Source organism: Acomys minous (assembly GCF_964271855.1).
Source record: "Acomys minous genome assembly, chromosome: 16".
NCBI lineage: Eukaryota > Metazoa > Chordata > Mammalia > Rodentia > Muridae > Acomys > Acomys minous.
The window spans coordinates 18,608,324-18,634,359 of record NC_140498.1 but is presented as its reverse complement, the minus strand read 5'-3'; the positions used below and the strand labels follow the sequence as shown (position 1 = coordinate 18,634,359).

At 43.9% G+C, this 26,036-nt stretch overlaps 1 protein-coding gene across 2 annotated transcripts in view; it reads left to right on the top strand.

Annotated features, from left to right (window-relative positions):
• The window catches only part of FSTL4 (follistatin like 4), a 409,848-nt gene that overhangs the window by 186,782 nt on the left and 197,030 nt on the right, over nt 1-26,036 (top strand). The gene's annotated exons all lie outside the window — the stretch shown is intronic.

Here is a 26,036-nt window from a genome sequence, read left to right as displayed (position 1 = left end):
CTCACTAATCAAGTTGTCCTTGGATTTCTGAGTCTTCTGGCTTCCTCTCCAGGATTCTGAGGTTACAGTTGTATCTTACCACACCCAGTTTGCACAGTGTTCAGGCTTTTGTACATGCAGTGCAAGGGCCCTGCCAACTGAGCTGTAGTGTTAGGCCAGACTGCAAACCATTCGAGGCAACCCAAATGTCCATTGACAGATGAATGAATAAACTATATCTATGTCATAGATACTAGATACGTATCTATCTCATAGAAACATAGATATCTATGTCAATACTATTTAGCAATTAAAAAAATGAATTATTCCCTGACAAAGTTTGAAGAACCTAAAATCTTTTTAAAGATTTATCTCATCTATTATGTGTGTATGAGTGTGTTTGTATGTATGTGTGTATGTGTGTATATGTGTGAGTATGTATGCATGTTATGTATATGTGAATGAGTGTGTGCATGTATCTGTGTGTATATATGTATGTGTGTGTGTGTGTGTGTGTGTGTGTGTGTGTGTGTGTGTGTGTATTGCCCATGGACACTCAAAGAGATCATCAAATCTCCTGAAGGTGTAATTACAGGTGGTTGTAACCTACCTAATGTAGGCACCAGGAACCAAACTCAGGTCTTCTCAAGAGCAGCAAACATAACCACTGAGCCATCTCTTCAGCCCCTGGAGCTGGAATCTTTTGATTTATACTAGAGCATAAATGAGTCTCACAAAAACTGTACTGAGTGACAGATAAAATAAGTATCTATTGCATGATTCCATTTAACAGCATTATAGAAATCCCAAACTAATGTCTATGGACAGAGGACATGTCAGTCATGGGGTGGGGGGTGGGGGGGAGGAGGGAGAGGGTTGCAAAAGGGCACAGGGAAACTTAATAAACATGTTTCTTACCTTGAAATGTTTTGATGTTTTTTAATTTTTATTTTATGAGTATGAATGTTTTGCCTGCATGTATGTCTACACACCACGTGTATGCCTGGTGCCCCGGGAAGTCCAAAGAGGATATCGAATGTCCTGGAACTGAAGTTGATGATGGTTGTGAGCTGCCATGTAGGTGCTGGGAACTGAATCAGGGTCTTTTGCCAGAGCAGCAGCTAATGTCTTTAACTGCTAAGCCATCTTTCTAGTGCCCTACCCTTGATTATTTTTATTGGTGTGTATGTGTGTGTGTGTGTGTGTGTGTGTGTGTGTGTGTGTGTGTGTGTGGTGTGTGTGCGTGTGCATATACATATGTAAGCACATGGGTCCACATAATACTTGTGAAGGTCAGAGGACATTTTTTCCAGAATAGGTTTACTTGCTCCACTATCTTGGTCCTAGGCCTCACACTCACATCATTAGACTTGGTGCAAGCACCTTCGCCCAGTGAGCCGCCTCATCAACTCTCTTAACGTCGATTTTGATGTGGGTCCATGGCTATACACACATTTTATTTTGTACACTTTATGTAGATGCAACTCAGTTATACTTCAGGAAAGCTGGTCTTTGAGATCTGAGTGCCCACACAGTCTCAATGTTTCTGGATTGGTCATTGCAAGTCACTGCTCTTGCCTATTGTGGCTTCATAATAATTCTCAAGTCACATGGTACTAGTTCTCCAAATCTGCTCTTAGAGTTTTGAATATGTTTTAGACTAGTCTTATTTCCACATAAAAGTTTGTCTTAGTTTGTTAGAGTTGTTGTTGTTGTTGTTTGTTGTTTGGTGGTGGTGGTGGTGGTGATGGTGTTAGTGATGGTGTGTGTGTGTAGAAAGTCTGGTGGTGTCACAATTGGGCTTATACCAAACCGTCAATCACTTTAGAAGAATCAATGTCTTAAATATATTGAGCCTGATAATCCATGATCAGATCAGCCAATTTTGTGAGTTGTACTTTTTATTGAATTTCTATGTTGTTTGATTTGTCAAATATACTGATGTTAAGTTTACAATGTATGCTCATCTTCCACGGCTGTAGCGTCTCTCTAAGTATCGTTCTTCACTTACTCCTGTGGTGGTGGGTGTTTTGTAACCCAACCCCCACCCCTACCAGCCTTGTTAGGAATAGTTCTGATCACCCCCGCCCTTTTTCTGATTTGATTATAACCTTTCTTACCTTTTTTTTTTTTTCTTCACCTCTCTTTAGGTAATCTTCCTTCCTTTTCTTTTTTCTTGAGGTAGAATCTTCATTCCTTTTCTTTTTCCTTTGACTTGTTTTTTCTGGCTGATGCTGTGTTGTGTAGTTTAAGGTAAGGTCCCATGAGTCCTCCCTGGTTTTAATTCCTGGGATGAAGATGTACACTACCACATCTGATTCCTGCGTTTCCCACCGTGCAGCAAAACATGGTTCCTATTGCTGGTGCACTGCCAGTACTGATGGTAACATTGTCTGTTTCTCTGGTGCTTTTTTAGTTTCTTTTCTCTTAGTTTCTGTGGTTATCTCATGCACTGTCTCTTCCCCCACTGTGCTCTTCCTGTTTATTTGCAACAGTGTTTATTGGCCTTGGATGTTGTTTTGATGTTTTTTATCATCTTTGAAGACTTTTAACCAAAGTCTTTGAAGACACCTCTTCTGCCCCATTAATTCCTCTGTTCTTCTTGGGATCCAGGTACACGTGTGTCAGCCCCTTCATGCTCCCTCACAGTTTCCCAGGGTTCTGTTCCATCTATTCCATCTTTTCCTTTCCTCCTCTGTACTTCGTTCTGGGCATTTTTTAAATCTTGACCCATCTTTAAATTTCTTAAGCCCTTTTTCTCCTGTGACCAATCAGCTCTCACTATTATCAAAAACCATTTAAATCTTTACTTCAGACATTTCATATGTTTCAATTCAGGGCATGTCCTTGTCTGGATTGTAGCTCGCCTGGACATGTATTCCTTTCTTATTACCATAAAGCTTATAGTTTGTTTGATGTTTCCTTGTGGTGAAAGTAGAAACAATAAATCTGAGGATTTGTATGTACTTAGTAGTAGATGGAAGAAAAGAAATATTGTCTAGAACGGTGTGTGGCCAGTGATAAGGTACTTGATCTCCTGTAAACAACCTAATGAAATTACTGGGTCAACACACACACACACACACACACACACACACACACACACACACACGGTGATGGGGGGAGGAGGAAAGGCTAAGAGGACCAGTAGAGTAGGATGGAGAAAATATAGGGTGAATGCAATAAAAAGCATCCTATACGCACGTGAAAATCTTTGTGATGAGACCCATTTATTAGTTACTTGTCTCACTACTGGGACCAAATGCTCGACAAAAGCAGCATAAGAAGGGAAGGGTTTGTGTGGGTTCATAATTCCAGGGCAGAGCTCATGATGATGAGAAAGTCCTGGTGCCAGGAGCCGAGGCAGCTGGTCCCATGGCACCCTCAGTCAGGAAGCAGGGGGAGAGGAATGCTGTGGCTCAGCTCAGGGTCCCCTTTATATTCCGGCTGTGGGATGGCACCACTCAGGTGTGCCTTCCCACCTCAGCTTTCCTAATCTGGAAACTCCTCATAGTCGTCTCAGAGGTCTGTCTCCATGATGACTCCAGAGCCTGTCGAGGTGATGGTCAATGTTAACCACCACACTCAATACTATGTACCACAAATATGCTTTTAAAACTTTTTAAAGACTGGAAACAATATCTTGTAAACATCCAGTGTTCTAGCTGGAAGTAGAATTTAGTCCGTAAAACTTGGATGGCCTGTATTGTCAGTGTTCCTGGAGAGTTACAAGAGAAGTATAAAGAATTCTCATATATTCTTCACCCAAAGACCCTATTCAAGTTTTGCAAACTACCCTAATGTGTGTCATCTGCAGACCAAGAATTCACAGCAGAACACGCACTGCCCTTAGTTGCCACCTGTCCTGAGAACGTTGGAATCCACAGCTGTTCTAGTCTTTCTTGACATCCATGTGCCTTCCATGTTTTAAGATAGCAGGCTAGTCATTTCAATGATGTCCCTTGACTACAGTTAACCAGATGTTTCCTGGTTACATTACAGTGGTGGATTGAACAGGAACAACACAGAAATTATGATCCCCCCCCCTAAGTCCCATCCAGCAGACTATAATCTCACCTTGGCCCATATATCCTAGTTAGCTTAAACTGCCAACTTGACTCAGTCTAGAATTATCTGAGGATGGAGTCTTTGGACATGCCTATGGGGCATCATCTTGATTACTAATTGATGTAGGAGGGCCCAGCCCACTTCAGGCGGCACCATTCCCTGTACAGGTGGTCCTGGGCTATATACTAAAGCTAGCTAGGCATATAGGTCTGTGAGCAAGACGGCTGGCAAGTGGCTTCCTCTGCAGTTCGTGCTGTCCCTCTTTGGCTGTGACATGAGTTCCTTGGTCAGGAGTAATGCTATTTGGAACAGCAAGCAGGGCCTCACTGAGTCCCCGGCCTGACTTCCCTTGACGATGGGCCAGTAAGGTGAAATAAACCTTTCCTCCCCTAAGTTAGTCAGAGTATTTTATCACGGAAATAATAAACTAGAATGTGTGCTTGTGTCACCTTTGGCCATTTGGGTTAGGTGATATCTGCCAGCTTTGCCCACTATGGACCTGCCCTGCCTTCCTTTACAGTTGCTGTGTGGAAGCACTTGGGGACTCTCTAAGTCCCATTATGTCTGTTTCCTTGACTGACTTTAACATGTGCAGCTAGATCTTGTCTGAATCAGTACTATGATTCCATCCCTTGCTCTCCATCTCCTAGTTGGAATTCTTCTGTGAAAGTTTCTCTTTTCTGGTTTGTTTGTTCACTTTTAAAAAAAAATCCCTGTGAGCTCACAGATTCCATGAACTTGAAGCACTTCCCTGTTACTCTCATTATTTATTTTCACACTAAAAATGTATGGGGTTTGGCCAGTAGGCGTTTCCTCATCCTCCTTCAGCGTCCTTTGGTATACATTACTCTTTAAGTGCTTGCTTGGTTTCTTTCACAAGGTGTTCCAGGCTATTCTTAATTCTTTCCCTGCCCCTCCCTGCCACAAGCCATGTTTTTGTTTTTTCAAAGAACTTTGGTTCCCTTTAGTGGTAAATTGTATTGACACGCCGAGAGTGGGTGTTGAATGTGTTTCTCATTCCTGCTGCTTCTCAGATCCTTCCAGAACAGAAAGGAGAACCATCCATGTGTTGATGCACATTGACACGTGTCGGTGCACATTCACATGCGTATGTCTTGTCAACCATGAACTTATATCAGTACTTCTGCGATGATCACTCTTAAACGTCAATCTTGATGATGATGTCATTGGATTGAGCGATGACTAGGGCATTCTTAAAGCATCCCCCCCAGTGTGCTGTGATGCCATTTCCAAAGACAAGATAGGATTGCAAGGGCTCTCTCTGGCTTAATGACTAGCCATCGATGAGTTAAAATTTGAAAGAAACTCTGTGTAAGGTACAGCTTTGAGGAAGTAGACCACTGGGGGGAGGGGCTGTCCTCAGGCCTATATCCTGCCCTGGCCCCCTCCTGTCACTGCTCTCCTTGAATTTCTGTCTGCCCTGGTGTGAAATGTTCCACCCCACACTCGGCATTGTGATAGGTCAGAACCTCTGAGCCCACAAGCTAACTAAACCCATTCCACATTCAAGGTTTAAATAAGCCCTTCCTCCCTGTAAGGTGTTTGTCAGGCAGTCTCCCACTTGGCCGTTTCTTTGTAGTGACCATGACACCCTCCTGTCATGATCTGACACCTTCCTCTTTATTATGATTTTTATTAAGATTAATACCTTGCTGGAATTTTCTCTCCTTGAAAAAAAAAGAGAAATAAACATAACTCGTATGTGTTTAGCCTTGTACTAATATGTACATTATTATAAATTGGGGGTGATTTTGAGTCAGTATGACACACTTAGAAAAACTCGACTTTCTATGTTATCTTGTTTTGCTATAATAAACATGACAGAGCCAGTGTGCATTGCAGAAGGACTCTGTTTAAAGCTTTAGATATAAACATGTCAAGAGGGTGCAGCCCCTCTGATGCCAAGTGCTGCAAGGGCAGAACCATCAGGAACAGGTCTATCCTGAGCAACAGAGACTTGCAATCGGGTGACGTTATAGGTTAGAGACCCCACTGCTGGGCTTGCCTGGGGCATGGCATGACCCCCTCAGAAAGTTCCTCAACTCAATTTAGTCTGATTTTCCCATTTCAAATATGATCCAAAAATGGTCAGTCGCTGCCCTGTTATTGTCATCAGCCACATGTGTGTTCTGAGGCAAGTGCTCAAGCCCAGGGCTCCTATTTGGGGCAAAGGGGTGGACATTGGTAACACTGGTCTCTGTTTCCTTGGATGCTCCTAATGGGCTTCTCTTTATTCCTAAATTTCCGGTGCTGGGAGAGTTTAGATTTGCTTCGGGTACACAGGTGGGTCCAGACTCACACAGACCACCTGCTGGCCCACAGCCTTCAGCAGATCTGAGGAGCAGGATCCACTCCAGCCACTCTGTGAAGGGCAGAAAGCAGTGTATTAGAAACAGCACCCCAAACTTCCCTCAGCAATTATGCTGGGTTGGATTCTATTTTTAAGTCTGGGCTCTGCCTCTAGCAAGGAGGCAGTTAAATATTGTTTGAACCCTTTAAAGCAGTGGTGTGCTCACAAGAGAAAAGGGCATCACTGGAGAATGAAAAGGCAATGGAAGGGCTAGAGAGATGTCCCAGCAGCTGAAAGCACTGACTGGTCTTCCAGAGGACCCTGGTTCCATTCCCAGCACACACGCGGCGGCTCACAACCACCTGTCACTCCTGCTCCAGAAGATCTGATGCTGTCTTCCAGCTTCTACCGACAGCAGACACACAGATGATGTACATACATACATACATACATACATACATACATACATACATACATACAAGCAAATAGACACATAAAAATGAATAAATCTTAACAACAACAGTAGCAGAGAGAACATGAAACCAGGAATGCAGAGAAGCTCTGAGCCTGACTTCACCCCAAGGTTTTGGCCAAACTGAGTGAGCTTTCGCTCTGGTTTGAACATCCTCCATGACTCAAAGGGCAAACTCCAGGAGCCTTCCAAGGTAGAGTTATTAGAAACCTACAAGAAGAACATCGTGATGGGTGGATCAGGGCCCAGGGGGGGTCTGCTCAAACTATTGCACTAGCCAAGGACAATAAAAGTAATAAACATCGAACCCCTTATCAGATCTAGCCAATGGACAGGACATCCTCCACAGTTATGTGGAGAGCAGGGACTCACTCTGACATGAACTCTGGTACCCCATATTTGACCACCTCTCCATGGTGGGGAGGCCTGGTGGCTCTCAAAGAAAGAATAAGCAGACTACCAAGATGAGACTTGGTAGTCTATGACCATATAGTGGGGGAGGAGGTCCCCCTTGGTCATAGACCTAAGGGAGGGGAATAGGGTGGGGGTGGGAGGGAGGGAGGAATGGCAGGATACAAGTGATGGGGTAACAACTGAGTTGTAATCTGAATAAATGAATTAAATTTAAAAAAATGAAAATCCTTCCTCACTGTAAACCTGGGGCTCTAAAAGGCTTCTCCTCTAGGGCCAAGGAGAAATAGGAAATCTACATTCCTTTAAGGAACTGTAAGAAAGTATACTTGTTTAAGATCATGACACCGAGTAGAGAAAGAGAGAGCCCCTGATCATTTATAGGCATGTGTTGATACACACACACACACACACACACACACACACACACACCTCAATTCATTTGAAAAACTATGTGAGTAGTTTTTTTTTTAATTTAATCTCAAATATAAATTGAAGTTTAACCCAGAATGCCAGGGCCCTTTGGTACCTGGCACAATCAATAACATCTCATATCTAAACCATCCTTCAAACATATTATTCACAGAGTAATATCCAGGAGATGTAAACTGTTTTTTAAAAAATATTTCTATTTACTTACATATATATGTCTGTATATGGGTTCATGTGCATGGATGCTGCGCTGTGCAGGAAAAAGGGGGATGGCAGAATTGGAGTTACAGTTGGCCAGGTGCCACCTGCCACGGGTGCTGGGAGCCAAACTCAGGTGCTTTGAAAGCTCTATAAGTACTCTTAACTGCTGATGAACCTCCCCAGTCCAACCAACTGTTCTGTGGATTTGTTTTTTTGTATTGAAATGCTGGAAGGAATGGTACCAGGAAAGAACATGGTGTGTAACTAGCAAACCTACACAGAAAATAAAACACACACGTTTAATAGTCTTAAAATAGAAAATATAATTTTTAAAAAAAATCAGGAGTTAACACAAATGACAAACTGTCTTTGTCAAGAATAAAATAGGAGTTTTGGAAATAAAATTTCGAAATTGAAAACTTCAACCATTCTTTCATTGTTCGGGATTGTTTTTACTTCCTGGATCTTTTGTGTTTTTTGTATGAAACTTAAGATTTTTTTTCCAATTTCCTTGAGAAATTGTGTTGGAAGTTTGATAAGGATTGCTTTGAATCTGTGAATTGCTTTTTGTAGGATGGACATTTTCACGATATTAGCCCTGAAAATCTGTGAGCACGGGAGCCTTTCCATCTCCTGGTTTCTTCCTCAATTTTGTTTTTTTCGGTGTCTTTACGTTTTCATTGTACATGCCTTTCACTTTCTTGCTTAAATTTATCTCAAGATAACTTGTGAGGCTGTTGTGAGCGGGGTTGCTCCCCTGCTCCCTTCTCCATGTGTCTGTGTCTGTGAGTGGGACTTTGTGTGTTGGTTTTGTACCCCACTCCTCTGCTGAGTGTGTTTATCAGCTGGAGGAATTTTTTTGGCAGAATCTTTAGGGTCTTTTTTGTATAGCATTGTATCATCTGCAAATAGCTTACTCTTGGCTGTCCTGTTTTGATCCCCTTTATCTCCTTTACTTGTTTTATTGCTCTAGCTACAACTTTCAGCACAATGCTGAAGAAGAGTGTGGAGGATGGACGTCCTTGTCCTGTTCCTAATTTCAGTGGAAATACTTTGAGCTTTTCTAGTTAAAATTATCTCAGTGGTAGACTTGTTGTGTATTGCTTTTATGTTGAGATAATTCCCCCTTCTGTTCCTAGATTCTCCTAGACTTTTATCATGAAGAGATGTGGGCTTTTGTCAAAGGTCTTTTCTGCATCTTCCAATGTGATCATGTAGTTTCTGTCTTTAGACTACTTGTGTGGTTGGTCATGTTTGTAGACTTATGTATGTTGAACCATGCCTGCTTCTCTGCGACGAAACCAAGTTGATCTTGGTGCATGATCTTTTTGATGTGTCTTTGAGTTAGGTTTACATGCATTTTATTAAGATTGTTTGCATCGAGCCAGGCATGATGGTGCATGCCTGTAATCCCAGCACTCTGGAATACAGAGGCAGGTGGATCACTATGAGTTCGAGGCCAGCCTGGTCCACAAAGTGAGTCAGGTACAGCCAGGTCTACACAGAGAAACCCTGTTTCAAAAAAAACAAGAAGAGGGAGGAGGAGGGGGGGAGGAGGAGGAGAAGGAGGAGTGTTTGCACCCATGTTACTAGAGATATTGGCCTATAATTTCCTTTTTCTTCAGTCTTTGTCTGGTTTGAGTTTCAGGGTGATACTAACATCATAGCCAAAATTCAAAAATGTCCCCTCATTTTCTATCTTGTGTACTGATTTTAGGAATATTGATGCTAGTTCTTCTTTGCAGGTCTAGTAGAATTATGCATTGAATTTGTCTGGACCTGAGCTTTTGTTTATTTGGAAGAATTTTAATTGCTGCTCTGTCTCATTGAATGACTGGATCTATTTAAAACGTTTATTTCATCTTGATTTAGCTTTGCTAGGCTATATACGTCTTTAAATTCTTCCTTTTTTTTTTTTTTTTTTTTAGATTTTCCAGATTGGTGAAAGATAGATTTTTTTTTAAAGCTTTTATGACTCTCTCAGTTTCCTCAGTGTCTGTTGTAATGTCTCCCACTTATTTCTAATTTTATTAAATTGGGTCTCCTCACCTTTTGAGACAGCTCTGGCTGTCCTAGAAGTCTCTATATAGACAGAGATCCACCTGCCTCTGCCTCCCAAGTACTGGGATTAAAGGCGTGCGTCACTGCACCTGGTTCCCCTTCCCTTTTTTGAGTTTAATTTGGCTAAAGGTATGTCAGTATTGTTAGTCTTCTCAAAGAACCAACTCTTTTTTTCATTGACTCTTTGTATTGTTTAATTTTTTACTTCTATTTCATTCATTGTAATGATCTTTTCCATCTATTTTGGGGAGTATATTTGTTCTTGCTTTCCTGAGGCCTCCAGGGTCATCATTAACTGATCAATTTGAGATCTCTAAAATTTTTTGACAAATACACTTAGTGTTATAAACTTCCTTTTAGGACTGCCTTCTTTGTGACCCATAAATTTTATATGTTATGTGTTCATTTTCATTCAATTCTAGAAATTTTAAATCTCCTCCTTGATTTCATCCTTGACCCAATATCAGCACGCAGTATGCTGTTTAGTTTCCATGAGCTCGTATACTTTCTGTAGTTTTTATTGTCATTAATATCCAGCTTTATTTACTCCATTGGATGAGAGTTAGGAGAATATTTGCAATGGCTAAAGAGGGAAATCCACGATCTGGAAGATAGATTTGAGGAAAGTATACAGAATATAATATAGAAATACCAAAAGTAAAAATGTAAAAAGGGTATTTAGCAGAATGAGAGCTTACAACATATTGTTGAATCAGAATAGGAAGAGGAAGAAGAAGAGGAGGAGGAAAGAAAGAAAGAAGGGTGATAAAGTGGAGGAGATGGTAGATGTCTCAGAATTCTTACGATTTTATAAAAAGACATAGTTGCTCGTTTTCAAGAAACCTAATGAAGTACATTCAGACTAAACTCAAATGTTCATGGCTTCCCTTCATTTTAAAATACATTCTCTCATACTTTTTTATTTTTATTTTTATTTGTTTATTTATTTATTTTTATATACAGCCTCAATCATCAGGCAGGGAAGCACACAGGATGTGATCTACACACTTCTCCTTTTCGTCCAAATTTACTTCAGTGACAATCAGTAGATCACCAAGCTTCAGACTCCTAAGTCCAAAAACCACCTCAGACTGGACACTTTCACTAGCATGACTGAAAGCTCAGAAGTTAACGAAAATGGTTTAAACAAACAAAAGTGAGTCTTTAATCAAGATTACTCTTGATTCTCATAAATGTTTAAACAGAAAAAAAAATCAGTGCTTTCATGTAAATATTTTACATTTCATAATCAACTCATTTTTTACTGATTTCTCTTGCCTCTGCAGCTCCACATTCCTCAGATATATATTATCTTTTCCATTTTTATTATTTAAAGGAATTTTAAATGCACACACACACACACACACACACACACACACACACACACACACACCCTTACAAACAATGCCAAAATTTAACCAAATAAGGCTACACAAAAACCTGTAGAGTCCATTATATGCTGGTTAATTACTCCTGAGGCCAGCCCTGTAGTGGTTAATATACTCAGTGTCACTCCATTGTAGAAAACTAATTTTGCCCCTCCCAGCAGATATAAATGGCAGTTCCATTGTTAATTTTTACTTTACTAGCTAGGTTTTCATTCATTCATTCATTTTTTAAAACATAACAAAATAAAATAACATAAAAGAAAAACTGTCACATCGAATTGTGGGAAGGAATATGGTGACAAACCGTTAAAATTAAGGGACATTTGAAGGGTAGTATGGAACCTTCATATGGTAGAAATTTCCTAAAATATATGCATATATAAAGGTGATCTAAATGAAATCACCAAATATTGGGGGGAGACAGAATACAAACTAGCTATCTCTTGTCAGCAAAGGAAGCTTCCAGTACCAAGACTGGGTTACATCTAATTGAGTTGTTGGTCAAAGAGGCCCCATGGGAATCCCCAAACAACCCAAGCCGTTGCCAAGACTATAGGTCGCACTCCACAACCTGACGGCAAGGCCCCACTGCTGAAGACAACACCTACAGGACTCACTGATGATGGAGATCTGGAGCCAGTGCCTACATAGAGCCTTTGCCCCTACATTCCAGCATCTTTAGTACAGAAAAGTACTCCTCATGCTATCAAAAAAGAAACATAAGCGCCAGGCCAGCCACAGATCCTTTATCCACAATGGTGCTATGCCCTCAAGATATGCTAGGGTGATGGTGGCACAAAGCTTGAGGGACTAACCAACCAATAACTGATTTGACTTAAGGCCCACTCCATAAGATGGAACCTATACCTGACACCTCAAGACAAGATAGCCTGGGGTATCTAGGGACCTAGGTAAAAATCAAACAATACTGATCTTTTTTCTTTTTGAATGTAGTGATAAGATCCTGTTGATATTCTGCTGTACTCGTAGATCAGGGCCTTGCTCAGCCATCAGAGCCTCATCCTCCTGCAGGAGATGGCGACACGTATAAAGACCAACAGCCAGACGTTCTGCAGTGAGTGAGAGACTTGGAACATTCAGCCCTAAATGGGAGGTCTCCACCAATCCCTCCCCTCATAGCTTTGGGAACCCATCAAAGAGCAGGTGAAAAAAGGGTAAGAGCCAGAGGGGATGGAGGACACCAAGAAAACAAGGTCCTCTAGGTCAGCATGAGCAAAGCTCATGTGAGCTCACAGAGACCAAGGCAGCATGCACAGGGCCTGCTGGGGTCTGTACCAGGTCCTGTGCTTAGACTATGGCTTCCAGTCTTAATGGGTGTTGTTTTGTTTTGTTTTGTTTTTTTATGGGATTCCTTAGTGTATGAGCAAGTGACTCTGATTCTTGTGCCCTGTCTTGATTTCCCTCCTTAAAGACCACTTAAATCCTTATTTCAGATTAATATTCTATTCAAGTTAGCTGAGTAACTGTTTAAAGTGATAAAGGGAGTTAGAGCAATAGCTCAGTGGTAGAGTGTTTGCCTGGCATCCGCCCTCCGACACGCCAACCCAATATATAAATACAATGGACATTTTAGACAAATGGAATTTGAAGCGTACGAAGGTATTGTGATAAATAGAGAATCAATGTATGTGATAGTCAACTATTAAGGTAAAAAGAAGTGACTAGAGTTTATTTGTTCTGAGATTCTTCATATGGAGAGTAAAATGTTAATTACCTTTAGACTTTCAGCTAATTATACTTCGTAAATGAACTTTGTATACTGAAGAATAAAGAAAGTCTATTTTGGGCTGTGCAGTGGCTCAGCATTTCGAGGTGCAGAGGTCGCAGGTTTGGCTCCCAGCACTCACAACCATCTGTAACTCTAGATCTGGGGATCTGGTGCCCCTTGTGGCCTCTGTGGGCACTAAAAGCATGTGGTGCAGTCTCATACAGGTGAAACACTGGCACTGGCACGTAAAATAAATCTGTTTTTAAAAATAATTTATATTTAATTATTAAGTAAGTAAAGGAAGGGCTTTTTGAAAGTTACTGCCCCCAAAAAATAAGGAAACGAGAGAAGAAAGAGCAGAGAAAAAAATGCAGCTGACAACCTAGTATAGACTACTAAATGCATGATGGTCGGCCATGCAGTGGGCAGTGTAAGTGGAAATGAATGGATTACAGGCATATGAAAAGATGCGGATTAAAAGGTATGGTATCACAGGAACTAGACCTCAGGAAAGTGCACACGGTATATGAAACATGTTGCATAGAAGTGTAAAGGTTGGGCACCGGGAGATGGCTCAGCGGGCAAGAGCGCTTGCTGAGCAGGCATGAGGACCTGGGTTCCGGCTCTTGGCAGCCAAGTAACAGGTTCAGCATTGCTGTGCATGTCTGTAATTCCAGCACTGGGGACACAGAGACAACAGGACCCCCAGAGCTTGTTAGCCAGCCAGCCGCCCTAGCCAAAGCAATGAGCTTCCCATCCTGACTCAAGGGAATAAGGTGGAGAGTGGCAGAGGAAGGCCCCATGGGAGGAGGACAAGTGGAAAAAATCCAAAACAAAACGCAGCGTCTTCAAGTGGGTGCACGAGAACATGCTTGCCCATGGTACTTTGATGTGTGTGCTGTCCCACGCTGTACACAGCACTTACCTAGCACACCCAAGGCCTCAGGCTTGATCCCCAACAAAATAAATAATTTCATTTTATCAAGTTAATAAACTCGATTGTTTATTGTCTATTATTCATATCCACTCATTATTTAATAACAATAATTGACACATGTATGATGACTCAAATCTGATTGGAGGGATAGTGTGGGTGTGTCTGGTGTTATTTTATCGCAGATGGGCAGCAGCTGAGCCAATGCCCTTTGTGAAGTAGCACCTTTTCACCCAGAAGAATGGGCGCTGGTCATGGGGTTTTCATATAGGTTGAGATTTAATTTTGGCTCCTCTCTTTTATTTTGTGGCCATCAACTTGCCTATTCCTGCCTCAGGATCATATCGCCCTTTATGGCGGACAGCTTTCTGGTCTGGTCTTCTAACACCTGGCTAAGCACTCGCCCCCCTCCCTACTCTCTCTCTCGCCTTATCTTTCTTGGTTATCTGAGGGCACTTAGTCTTTCAAATGAACTTTTAAAGACCACTTTAAACTATTTCAAAAGGATTATATTAAGTATATAAATTTATGGGAATGTCTTCCCACTGAAAGAATAAGAAATGACTTTGCATTTGTTCAAATCTTATTTTATGACCTTCAATAAGATTTTATAGTCCTTTTCACATAGGTCCTATGGCTTTCTTGTCAAATTTATTCATAAATATTTTATGGGTTTTGCCATTATTGTGAGAGGACTGTTTTTCCCCATTTTGTGTCTAATTATTTATTGCTAATGTACAGTAGAATGGTTAATTTTGACACATTTATCACCTGTCCAACTACTTCATCACAGTTGTCTTATAACTTTATTTTATCTTATTTTTGCAGTACTGGCCATTAACCTAGAGCCGTGCACATGCTAGGCAAATAGGCAAGCATTTGATCACTGAGTTGCATTCCCAGCCTTCTTTTTACTTTCTCAATTTTGGACAAGGTCTCCATATATTATCCAGGCTGCCCTTGAGTGCCCCTTTAAGCCAGGTGACCCTTGAACCCCCTCTGTAACCCAGGCTGCCCTTGAACTCTCTCTGTAACCCAGGCTACCCTTGAGCTCCCTCTGTAACTAACCCAGGCCACCATTAAGGTCCCTCTGTAACTAACCCAGGCCACCATTAAGGTCCCTCTGTAACTAACCCAGGCCACCCTTGAGCTCCCTCTGTAACTAACCCAGGCCACCATTAAGGTCCCTCTGTAACTAACCCAGGCCACCATTAAGGTCCCTCTGTAACTAACCCAGGCCACCCTTGAGCTCCCTCTGTGACTCAGGTGGACTTGAGCTTTCACTCCTCCTTCTCAGTTTCCCATGAGGCTTGGATTACAGACCTACATTACCAGGCCTGGCTAACTTCACTACTTTCTACCACTCTCTTGGGTCTATAAGTATATATAATCAGCATCCTGTGGTGCCTATTAACTGCTTTTCCTTTTCAAACACTAAGGCTAATTCATTTTTCTATCTTAGTTTATTAACATTTTGGATAATGATGGTGGCCGTAATGATCCCTGTCTGGCTTCTAATTTTAATGGGAAACACTCTGTGATTGGCTACCTATGGGAAAATATTTATAGGTTTTTTTCTTACTCTTCTTCCTTAACAATATTGCTTTGGAGGACAGACTGATTTTTTTAAATTTTTTAATTTTTTGTCTTAATGGTTTTATACAATATACATTATATGTTAAACATATTACATCACTATTCATTTTTAACATATGCACTTATATTATTACATATGAATAAAATAAACTACATACAGCAGGAAGAACCATGAGACAATCAGGAATTATATAAATGTTATATTCATAGTTATTTGGCTATTTATATTTGGCAAACTTGAAGTAGACATCTTTCCTATGTTGTTGGCCTTAAAGTTCTGAATGAAGATCAATAGCTATCATATCTCATCTCTATTAACTTAAAACACCTATCTTGATCTAAAAACATCTTTTTGGAGGGGGGCAGGAAAGTGTTTATTTTGTTCACACTTGCACAGCATTGTTTATCACTGAAGGAAGCGCAGAAAGGAACTCAGTCAGGGCTGGAATCTGGAGACAGGAGCTGATGCAGAGGCCACGGAGGAGTGCTTCTCGTGTTCCCGTGCCTTGCTCAGCTTCTTTCTTTCTTTCTTTTTTTATTAATTTATTCAGATTACAACTCAATTGTTCTCCTGTCACTCGTATCCTTCCGTTCCTCCTACCCTCCCACCCCCACCCTGTTACCCTCCCTTAGGTCCATGTCCAAGGGGTATCAGCTAACAAGTCTTATCTTGGTAGTCTGCCTATTCTTTCTTTGAGTGCCACCAGGGCTCCCCTCCAAGAGGAAGTTGTCAAATATGGGCCACCAGAGTTCATGTCAGAGTTAGTCCCTGCTCTCCACATAACTGTGGAGGATGTCCTATCCATTGGCTAGATCAGAGTAGGGGTTTGGTGTTTACTACTTGTGTTGTCCTTGGTTAGTGCAATAGGTTGAGCAGACACCCCTGGGCCCTGATCCACCTGTTATGATGTTCTTCTTGTAGGTTTCTAAGATCCTCTGGATCCTTCTATTTCCCCATCTCCTATATGTCTCTTACCTACAGTCTCAGTAGGATGTCCTCACATCTATCCCAATCTCCTGGTAAGTGAAGACATTCATGGGACATGCCTTTTGGGCTAGTGTCCAATTATAAGTGAGTATATACCATGTGAGTCTTTCTGTTTCTCAGTTAACTCACTCTGTGTGATCATTTCTAATTTCCTCCATTTGTTCACAAATTTCTGGATTTTCTTGTGTTTTATAGCTGAGTAGTATTCCATAGTGTAAATGTACCACAATTTCTTTATCCATTCTTCAACTGAGGGACACTTAGGCTGTTTCCATGTTCTGGCTATTATGAATAAGGCTGCTATGAACATGGTTGAGCATATGTCCCTGTTGTGTGGTGGAGCATTTTCTGGGTATATTCCAAGGAGTGGAATAGTTGGGTCTTGAGGAAGCCCTATTCTCATTTTTCTGAGAAAGCACCAGCTAGATTTCCAAAGTGGCTGTACTAGTTTGCATTCCCACCAGCAATGAAGGAATGTTCCCCTTTCTCCACATCCTCGCCAGCATGTGCTGTCACTTGAGTTTTTTATCTTAGCCATTGTGACGAGTGTAAGATGGAATCTCAGAGTCGTTTTGATTTGCATTTCTCTGATGACTAACGATGTTGAGCATTTCTTTAAGTGTTTCTCAGCCACTCAGTATTCCTCTGTTGAGAGTTCTCTGTTTAGTTCTGAGCCCCATTTCTTAATTGGGTTATTTGGTTTGGTGGTGTTTAATTTCTTGAGTTCTTTATATGTTTTGGAAATTAGACCTTTGTCAGATGTAGGATTGGTGAAGATCTTTTCCCAGTCTGTAGACTGTTTCTTTGTTCTGTTGACAGTTTGATGTTTTGTTTTGTTTTGTTTTGTTTTGTTTGGTTTGGTTTGGTTTGGTTTGGTTTGGTTTGGTTTTTTCATGTATATGAGTAATTTGGCTGCGTGTAAGTGCACTATGTGTGTGCAGTGCCCGAGGAGGTCAGAAGAGGGCACCAGATCCCCTAGAACTGGAGTGAAGTAAGGGACAATTGTGGGCCACCACGTAGCTTCTGGGAACAGAAGCAGGGTCCTCTCCAGAGCAGCCAGTGTCCATTTAAGGCTGGGCCATCCCTGAAGTACTCAGGACTAATTTTCCTTTTAGGCTACAAATTTCTAGGGATAAAGAGACAGGAGGCATCCCAGCCCCTCCCACTGAATGCCTGCACACAGTAATTCCTAAAATAATTGGAGGTAGCCAGAGGAGACGTGCCTGTAATCATTAGTTAGTGGAGAAGCTGGAATGAACCCACACCCTGGGGCATCCATAAGCAGGCGTAGATTCTTGGAAACCGGCAACAGCTGGTGCCGTCGACTCTTGAGACGGAGGGAACACAGAGAAGCCAGAGAGAGAGAGTGACGGGGAAATGAGAGGCCCGCTGACAGAGCATGAGACGGATGACAACTGAAGGGGGCTCTCTGCCAAGGAAAGAACTTAGGGAAAGGAATGTGTTTGAAGTACTGTAAAATAAAGCCATTGTGTCAACGAAGCACCGCGCACACACCGTGAGTAAAACTCCTTTTGTACGCTGAGTTCTTACGCTGCTTTCGTTTGCGAGACATTTCCGAAATAACCCCTCCAAAGCTGGTTCAGATCACGTGACTGAGCCAACAGAAGGACAAGGAGTAAGGTGGCTTCCCTCTATAGTTTTGTTGTAGCCGGAAGATCTACAAGTTAAAACACTGGCTCTAACTCATGTCCTCACTTTACAGACGGAAGATGAGGTGTTGGGTTTTTTTTTTTTTCAATTCCAATGTATCTCTTTTTATTTTGGTTTCTGGAGGCCACAAATCTGGGGTTTCTCCTCCTCTGACTGTCTCAGCTCCTTCCCCTCCCTGTGAGCCATGCCTTCGCCAGCCAGCCAGCCTTGGGTCTCTGCCTGCCTTCATCAGACTTATCTTTCCCTAGCATTTTCCACACCTGGCTCTGCCAGCCCCTATGCCCAGCTCTGAATATTTGCAGAATGGAGCCTGTGCTTGGGCTGACACCACAGAGAACCCATGCTGGGCCCCTTGCGCTCTGAGGACTGTAGAACCCAGCTGGCTGCCTAGGGCCCTACCTCAGGGCCTGCTGTGGGAGCACAGATTCCTGGGTTGTACCACAAAGCCTGTAGCAAGCTGGCAAAGGCCCAAAAAGAATCCCAAGACAGAACCCAGGAGCTCCTTTAATGCTTGAGGGCAAATTCTAGTGATGGTGAGGATAGTTTTCATTGTCCTCCCACACTGCAGAGGGGTAGACAGCTGTTCCAGTCACAACAGAAAAAAAAAGTCTGGAAGGATAAGCGATAAGCTTTGGGCTGACAGCAAAGTGGGCCTGTGTAGAAGTGGATCAGAGGATGAGCAATAGAGCATTTGGCTAGCCTGCCCAAGGCGCTGGGTTCCATCCCCAGGACCAAGCAATTAATTAACTAAAATAAACAATAGGGATGATTAGTTTTTAAGTGATGGAGTCCCGGATGTTTCAGTCAATAGAGTGACCTTCCCTTGTAAACAAGAGACCTGGGTTTGATCCCAGAACCCACTTTTTAAAACCGGAAGTAGAAACAGGCAGATCCCTGGAGCTGGCTGGCCAGCCAGCATAGCCTACTTGGTAGATCCCAAGATTACTAGGAGGCTCTGTCTCAAAAAAGATGAGCAGAACCAGAAGAACAAGATCCAAGGTTGTCCTCTAGCCCCACAGGCACACACATGCAAACAGGCACACACACACGCACACATGCGCGCGCGCACGCCCCTGCAAGGCCACCTCTCACAGTGAGCTTCCGGGAGACCTGGGACTTGTCCTCCTGTCAATCACCTCCAGTCACTTTTTCCTGACAGCTTGTGATTTTCAGACTCACCCAGCTTGGGAGCTGGACAGAGTTCTCATGCTCCAACCAAATCCTGGGGGCAACTGCAGGGGAAGCGTACTGCGGGGAAGCAGCCATGCCGTTTCCGGTCTGCCTTCTAAACCCAGTCAATGCTTTCAGTGTAAGAGCATCTGCTCCCCTCGAGGCAGTCATCACCCCACCATGCTCAGAGGCTCCTGAGTCTGACAAGCCAGCGCAGGGCTCCCCCATTTCCAGCCCTGTTTGTTCTTCCCCATCCCCGCTTCAGACGTTCCAGTCCCTGCTGTGTATCACATCACTCTGCTCTGGTGAATGATTTCACTCAGTCCACTCAGCCGTCATGTGAGGAATAGAGAGGAACCATTCACATTTTTAGATAAGAGAGACGAGGTAGGGAGCCACTACCAAGCACCAAAGAGGAGCGTAGGCCTGGTGAATAAAGGGTTAAGTGTGCGGTTGCTTGAAGACAGACAAGGAAAACTCTGGTGAAATTTCGTGACATGGGTCAGTGGCATTGCATAGCTGCTGGCACCTGGGCTTCTGGCTCTGGCCTCCTCTCTCTTGCCCACAGTGCCTTGTCAAAAATCCATCTCTCTAAAGCCAAGCTCAGTTATCTGGAGCCCCATATTACTCCTTTGCTGGGGTCTCTTTGTGTGGGTACCCAAATTGGGAAGCATGAGAGCACTGCCAAGGCCCCCTGGATGAGACAAGTCCCCATTATGTCACACTGGTGCTGTGTTTACTAGGCCTACCTAAGCCAACATCCTGACCTAGGCTAGTGGCTACTGCTCTATTCAGCTCAACACTTACCATTCATTAACAGCCTGGACTATGAGGTTATGTGTGACTTTGCACATATTCCAGTAAAGATATGAATGGTTCGTTCTAGTAAGAAAGGTGAGCCTACGGGTCCTGGTTTTCTCAGCCTACATAGGTCGTTCACTGACAATATGTCATGCTTAACCTCCTCATTTCTTCTTTCCTCTGTCTGTGGGCATTTAACTTCTCCATTTCCCCTCAAAACAGCTTCTTCTTCTTCTTCTTCTTCATGAATAAGATGTGACCATCTCTGGGGAGATGACTCAGTAGGTAAATTGCTTGCCATGCAAATATGGAGAACTTAATTCAACCATGCCCAAGGCCAGGTGTAGTGGCACATACGTATAAGCTCAGCCCTGGGTAGGCATAACAGGAGGATCCCTGTATGGACTAACAGCCACCATAGCCTAATTATCAACCTACACACACACACACACACACACACACACACACACACACACACACACACACACACACACCCGTCCCAGTGAGAAAAATCTGGGGCTACAGAGGTGGCTCAGCAGTTACAAGCAGTTACTACTCTTGGAAAGAACCTGGGTTTTGTTCCCAGCACCCATATCAGATAGCTCACAACTGCCTGTAACTTGAGTTCCAAGGGATCAAATGCCCTCTGGCCTTCACCGGCATCTGCATGCGCATAGCGCACTTATGCAGGTGCAGCAGCATACACATAAATAAAAATAAATAACCACCTCTTTAAAAACAAAACATCCGGAGGAATCACATCTACAATTCCTGAGATTGATCTCTAACTTCCACTTATGAACGTATATCCTCTTATTCATCCATGCACTTGCACACTTGCACACACACACACACACACACACACACTGCATAGATGAGCAAGCGTTCCACCCAGTGACCGTGTGTTTTCTTAGGACTACCTCTGCCAGCAGAAGCTGGAGCCACTCTTGCGCCAGGCTGTCTGTGGCAAATGGCAGAGAGGTCCTTGAGGTTTTTGGCGCGACGCATGCTTCTCTATCTTCCGCATCCAGCCCACTCCTTTGGGCTTGGCAGTTAGTAGTTTCCTCAGAGCCTCCACCGTGACCTCACAGGGTCTAGGTGACGTTGTGAGATTTCATTCTGAGGTTTTGTGTGTGTGTGTGTGTGTGTTTAAGCATTAGTGGTGATCAGGAGTGGCTCTGTCTGAGATCTGGAGCAGGCACTCCCAAGACCTGCTGAGAAAATGGCAGGATCGGCATCAATACCAAGCAGAAGAAGAATTCTAGACATGGAGCCACAGTACTGGGAAAAACCTCACTGGAGTGTGAGGTAGCAGTCTACATCCTCAAGTGGAGAAGTGAATGGGTTTCCCTTATTTTAGTCTATTTTCTCTTACTTTAATGGAACACCACAGGCTGGGGAGAAGTTTGTTTGGTCTTGTCTCGGGAGTCTGAAAAAGTCCAAGACCATGGTCCCTGCACTGCTTCATGATATGACAAGAAGGCGAGACAGAACTAAGGATGGATGAAATGCGTTGATCAGGGACCCACCTGCGTGAGGCCTGCGGTAGCGCTCATACAATCATGACCGTCATGGCTGATCTTCATTGTTACCTTGCCTGGTCTTAAAGTTACCATGGAAACACTCCTCTGAACCTGCCTGTAAGGATGTTCCCAGAAAGATTTAGCTAAGGAGGGAAGACCTACCCTGAGCATGGGTGTCATCATCCCCTGGGGCTGGGGTCCCAGACTAAATGAAGACGAGCTGATCACCAGCGTTCATCACTTCCTGCTTCCTGAGTGTGGCTGCGATGTGACCAGCTGCCTCGCACTCCTGCTGCCATGATGGACCGCACTGTCAAACAGTAAGGCAAAGTCAGACCACTCCTTCCGTGAGTTCGTTTTGTCAGAAATTTTGCCACAGCGGTAAGGAAAGAAACCAGCCAGTGCCCTAGCTACCTCTAAAAGGCTCTGTCTCTTTAACTCTGTCACAATTATAACGCACGGCACCAGCATGAGTCTTAAAGGCAACATTCAACTGTAGCTTTACCGTGTGTCACCCTGGACGCCATCTCTGAGATGGGAACTCTTGTGGGTTTACTGAGGACCAAGGAGCCGGAGTCTGGAAAGCAAAACAACTCACCTGGACTCTATGAGCTCTACGAGGAAGCCACACTCAGAGCTACAGGTGAATCAGACTCCTTTTTCTGCACCCAACAGCTCTCCTGGAGCTCACCCGCCTTGAGCAGCCTCCCCTGGGGCTCAGGCTAAGGCTGAGTCACCTTGTACAACCAAGCTTAGAGCTCTGGCCACCAGCTCTGTGACTCTTTGATCCAGTGCTGTCTCCGAATGACAGCAGGGGGTCTTCAGCACCAACTAGGACAATAGATCTGTGGCTCCACCACCCATCCTTTAATGTCTCAATTCCCATGTCTACCCATGTTCAGTAAATTTAATTAGTGTTGAAAAGCGGCTTATTTGGCAAGATGATCAGTTTTTAACCTGGGTAAGCGACTTCCTTTATGACTATAAATTAGGCGTGTGCTATCTTTTTCACGCATCACGGTTGTCCTCATAAACACTGGAGGCAGTTGCCGGGAGTCTCACTCCGTTACCTTTCCCATTACTGTTTTATCATCATCCCGGTAGGAGTGGGGAATTCATTCTGCTTTAATGACAAAAAAAAAAAGGATGTGGCAACGAGGGGCTTGCTTAATGAGGACACTACCTCATGGTCAGCGTCTCCATCCAAGCCTGTCCCTGCCTAGGCAAGCTCAGCTCCCCATGGGGGCCTGCTGTCCACAGCCTTAGTGAGAGGCATCCACGGGCCTTTAAAGTTCCTTCTGTCTTAATTGCAAATAATTAGGAATCAAATATTTGCCAACAGCCAGTTTCCACAGCGGAGAGAGAAAGTGAGTGCTCTCGTTGTCTTCTGTGGCCACAGGCTGGCACAGGTGTTTTCTTAACTGTGACCTCCTCGGAGCTCAGTTTATGCAAAGCCACCTGCAAGCTAATCAGTGTGGCCCCTGTCCACGCAGCAGTGGACATCGACGTGTGATACAATCCAGCCTTTCAAAGAAGAGTACCAAGTGATGAAGGTGGCCTCTGGCGTTCCCTTTCCTCTGCCTCTCCAGGTCTCTGATGCCCATGACTTAAGAAGGCACCTCCAGGAGTATGTCTGTCCTCCATGCCTCCGCTGCCTGCCTTCTTCCTGCACTACTTGGGAGACACAGGCAAAGATGGACCCTCAAACAATCACTTCGTGTGACCCCTGTCACCCTCCCCATGCCAGCCTGTGACCTGGCACTGGAACATTGGCACTAAACTGTCCTTAAAATTGTTGTGTTTCACCGGGTGTGGTGGCACATGCCTTTAATCCCAGCACTCGGGAGGCAGAGGCAGACAGATCGCTGTGAGTTTGAGGCCAGCCTGGTCTACCAAGTGAGTCCAGGACAGCCAAGGCTGCACAGAGAAACCCTGTCTCGAAAAACAAACAACAAATTGTGTTTCTTAAAACCTGAGGTTCTGTGCTCACAGAAGGACAATGGCCCCGCACTTGTGGAGCCTCCTAAAGCTAGAGTCAAGGTACACATTCTAGGGGAGGGGACAAAGAGCAGAAAGGAGCATGGGCTGGCTAGAAGAAGAAACCCCTCCCAGAGAGCACAAGGGGTCACAACTGGAGACAGAAGCCCCACAGCTGGGGTTAAGAAGCCAAATACTTAAGCGGTCTCTTTTCAAAATGGGCATCAGCCAGTTCCCTGCTCAGGGAAGATACTGGAACAGCTTCTAGTCTCAAGGCTTCACGTCCTTGTTCTGTCTTGGGAAAGAAACAAAATCCCATCACTTCAGCACTGTGCTAGTTTCTCCCAGTAGCCGCCAGCGCTTTCCAGGGTGGCCCATCCCCCCAACAACCCAGGAGAATCCTGCTAACCAAACACACTTGATAGCAAAACAACCAGAAGCCCTGTGCGTGGGGCCTTCCTGCCCAGAGCTCATTGCTAAGAGCCTGCTCTCGGCAGCCTTCCCTTCCCAGGGGAGGATCCTCAGCCTCCACGGCAAAGCTGCTGGGCTGGGAGGAATGGCTTCAGAGTGCCAAGGAGCCTTTGCAGCGCTGTGAGGACAGCCAGCCAAGCAAATAAAGGAGATTTTCACACCCTCACTCTGGTTCTGCACTTTTACGCTGCAGATATGTTGACCTTCGAGTTTATTATGATGCAAGAAAAAAAGTCGATATTTCTTAACTTGCCAAGGTTAGGGGAATTTAAATGAGTTATTGAATCAAGTAGTTAATCTTCCCATAACTGATTTTTTTTCCCTTTCAATTCTATGATGATGAAAAGCAGACAACTTAACCCAAACCATGAAAAGATGGATTCTCGGGTTTTCCCTTATGCATGTGTTTGTCCCAGGGAGTAGAAGCTGGGCCTTGAAGGCTCAAGGTTGACAGCCAGAGCCATCTTGTCTTGCGTAGTGTATGGGAGATGGTTTCTTTGTTTGGACTTAATTGCTTATGTGGTGGTTTGGTTTTGGTTTTGGGTGCATGGCCTTATGTAGTCCAGGCTAGTCTCAAAACTCAGTATGTAGCCAAAGCTAGCCTTGAATTTCTCATCTCCTGCCTCTATCTCCCAGATGTTGAGATTACAGGTATGCACTGCCATAACAAACATGGAAGACCATTGCACCAAAGCATAAAGCAAACATTCCTGAGCTGTAAACTCTGTATCCGTGTCGTAATTCTTTGAGCCTCTGGTTCTTTTTTAAATCCCCAGCATGCCACATGTTGTCATTAATGGCATGGGCCATCCTCTAATTCCCGGGAACCCTCTCGTACAGTGGAATATTAGTTCTATACTCTGAGAGGACTTCTGTCACATCAGTGATATAAGCCATCCAGCAGCCGCCTGCCTCTGAGTCTAAGCTCTGGACACTGCTGTGCCAAGATCCTTATCAGTGTAGGGTAGGCACAGGGGATACCCAAGCGCTATGGCAACTGCCAATTACAGAGTCTCAAGCTTCAGTTCCAAAGAGAAAGGTCATGCTATAGAGGACTGGTCAGGGGTGAGAGAGGAGGCTGGTGGCCTCGCTGCTGATGTGGTCTCCTCACACCCCCTGCCCCTTCCCACATGTCCTCTCTGGACGCTGCATTGACTTCCATTTGACATAGCCCTCCTAAACTCCTCTGCTCCACTCTCTGTATTTCCTACAACCATACCTTTGCCTTGGACTGAAAAGAAACTCCTAGACTCCCATAACTCCCGGCCTGGCTGTCTTTTAAACTGTTGTGCTATAGGACACCATGGCCAGAGCAACTCATGGAAGAGTTTGTTGGGGGCTCACAGTTCAGAGGGTGAGTCCATAACCATCATGGTAGAAAGCATGGCAGCAGGCAGGCAGGCAGGCGCTGAAGCAGTATCTGAGAGCTCATACCTGATCTACAATCTCAAGGCAGAGACAGACAGACAGACAGACAGACAGACAGACAGAGCTAATTTGGAATGGCATGAGCCTGTACCCACCCCCCCAGTGACACACTTCCTCCAATAAAGCCACACCTTCTAATCCTTCCCAAACAGTTCCACTAATTGGGAAACAAAAATTCAAATACATGAGCTAATGGTGGCCATTCTCACTCAAGCCACCACATTGACCTTATCTGTATCATAACTTTGTCACTTTCCATCTTCAACCAGAGTGACCAAGTCAAAGAGAAGTATAGATACATCTTATTCATCTTTGAGACCTCTCTGAGACCTAGTACCTCACTTGGGAAAGAAAAGAACGGTGTGGTGGCCCATAAATGTAATACTAGCACTTGGGAGGTAGATGCAGAAGGTTTGGGAATTTGT